Source organism: Capra hircus, chromosome 10 (genome assembly GCF_001704415.2).
Source record: "Capra hircus breed San Clemente chromosome 10, ASM170441v1, whole genome shotgun sequence".
Classification (NCBI taxonomy): Eukaryota; Metazoa; Chordata; class Mammalia; order Artiodactyla; family Bovidae; genus Capra; species Capra hircus.
In genome coordinates, this window is record NC_030817.1 from 48,987,783 (window position 1) to 48,990,701 (window position 2,919).

Sequence of the window (2,919 nt, forward strand, 5' to 3'; positions counted from 1 at the left end):
GATTCAAGGTGGTTGTAACAATTTACATTTTTGTTAGTGTATATGGAAGTTCCAGTTCTAGTTGATCCATATTCTGGATACCACTTCATATTGTCAATTCTTTTCATGTTAGCCATTTCAATAAGTGTGTACTGATATTACATTGTTTTTTTAATTTGCATTTCCATGATAACTAATCATGTGGAATATATTTTCATGTACTTATGCCCATGCTGATAGTCTCTTTTGTAAAATGGCTGCTCAAGTTTTTTCTCATTTTGTTTGAGCTGTTTTTCTCCATTGAGTTGTTTTATCTTTTTCTTTTTAATTTGTTGACATTCTTTAGATATTGCAGATATATTTTTTGATATATATGCTATATCTATGATGTGTTTATATATACATGCATATATACATATGCATGTGTGTCACATATATCTTCTCTTAGTCGATTGATTCACGCTCTTGATGGTGTACTTTGAGAAATAGAATATCAGAATTTGAAGTCTTTTATTGTTCATGGTTTTTTGGATCTTATTTAAGAAATCACTGCCTATCTCAAGGTCATGGTATTATTCTTCTATGTTATCTTCTGGAACAAGGATCAGCAGAATATGGCACATGTGGCCTGCCGCCTGTTTTTGTAAATAAATTTTTACTGGAACACAGCCATTCCAGTTTATTTATGTATTCTGTATGGCTACTTTATGCTACAACAGCAGAGTTGAGTAGTTCCAACGGAGACCATGTGGCCCACAAAGTTGAAAATATTGATTATCTTGTCTTTTACAGGAAAAATTTACTAACCCTTCTTCTAGAAAATTATTTACTTTCATATTAGGCTTATAATCCAATGGGAATTAAGTTTTGTAAATGGTATAAAATAAGGTTAAAGTCTGTTTCATATAAGTTATCCAATTGCTTCAGCATCAGTTTTTGAAAATAAAATCTCATTACCACAAAATTGCAGTAGCACCTTTGTTGTTTATCAGGCTACTGTGTAGGCATAGCCATTTCCAGACTCTCTCTTCCGTTTCACTGTTTGTTTATCAATCACTGCACCAGTATACATGCTCTTAAATATCATAGGTTTATGCTAAGTCTTGACATCTGACATTGTAAATCTTCCAAGAATTTTTCTTTCTGATTTTTGGCTTTTGTAAGTTGTTTGCATTTCCATATAAAATTTTGGAATGGGTAGCCTTTCCTTCTCCAGGGGATCTTCCCAACCCAGGGATTGAACCCAGATGTCCCACATTGCAGGCAGATTCTTTACCAGGTGAATCACTTGGGAAGCCCATATAAATATTAGAATTCCTTAATAAATATCCACAGAAAATTTTGATGGGAACTCGACAGTGACTGTATTGAGTCAGTGAACTAATTTTGGAGTAGTCAACATCTTTATCCAATGGAGTCTCCATATCCATGAACATGTTCTTTCTCAAAATTGCTTTTGCGATTCAAACTCATTTGTGGTTTCATACAATTTTAGAATTATTTGTTCCAGTTCCATGAAAAATGCCATTGGTATTTTGATAGGGATTGCATTAAGTCTGTTCACTTAAGTTCAGTCGCTCAATCCTGTCCGACCCTTTGCGACCCCATGAACTGCAGCACGCCAGGCCTCCCTGTCCATCACCAACTCCTGGAGTCCACCCAAACCCAAGTCCATTGAGTCGATGATGCCATCCAACCATCTCATCCTCTGTTGTCCCCTTCTCCTCCTGCCCTCAATCTTTCCCAGCATCAGGGATTTTCAAATGAGTCAGCTCTTTGCATCAGGTGGCCAAAGTATTAGAGTTTCAGCTTCAACATCAGTCCTTCCAATGAACACACCCAGGGCTGATCTCTTTTAGGATGGACTGGTTGGATCTCCTTGCAGTCCAAGGGACTCTCAAGAGTCCTCTCCAACACCACAGTTAACAGTTCAAAGCATCAATTCTTCTGTGCTCAGCTTTCTTTATAGTCCAACGCTGACATCCATACATGACTACTGGAAAAACCATAGCCTTGACTAGACGGACCTTTGTTGGCAAAGCAACGTCTCTACCTTTTAATAGTCTAAGTTGGTCATAACTTTTCTTCCAAGGAGTAAGCATTTTTTAATTTCATGGCTGCAATCACCATCTGCAGAGATTTTGGAGCCCCCCCAAAATAAAGTCTGCCATGGTTTCCACTGTTTCTCCGTCTATTTGCCATGAAGTGATGGGACTGGATGTCATGATCTTAGTTTTCTGAATGTTTAGCTTTAAGCCAACTTTTTCACTCTCTTCTTTCACTTTCATCAAGAGGCTTTTTAGTTCCTCTTCACTTTCTGCCATAAGGGTGGTGTCATCTGCATATCTGAGGTTATTGATATTTCTCCCAGCATTCTTGATTCCAGCTTGTGTTTCTTCCAGCCCAGCGTTTCTCATGATGTACTCTGCATATAAGTTAAATAAGCAGGGTGACAATATACAGCCTTGACGTACTCCTTTTCCTATTTGGAACCAGTCTGTTGTTCCATGTCCAGTTCTAACTGTTGCTTCCTGACCTGCATACAGACTTCTCAAGGTCAGCTGGTTTGGTATTCCCATCACTTGAAGAATTTTCCACAGTTTATTGTGATCCACACAGTCAGAAATAGATATTTTTCTGGAACTCTCTTGCTTTTTTGATGATCCAGTGGGTGTTGGCAATTTGATCTCTGGTTCCTTTGCCTTTTCTAAAACCAGCTTGAACATCTGGAAGTTCACGGTTCATGTATTGTTGAAGCCTGGCTTGGAGAATTTTGAGCATTACTTTACTAGTGTGTGAGATGCCCTAAAACTTGTCAGTAAATCTTCTTATGAGATCCAGGTGTTTTTCAAGATGCTGTCTCTGTACTGGGTATTAGAGTGAGTGATTTTGTGCCTCAGCCCTTCAGGGGTCTTGGTTTTCCAAGAGCCCACCAACTCT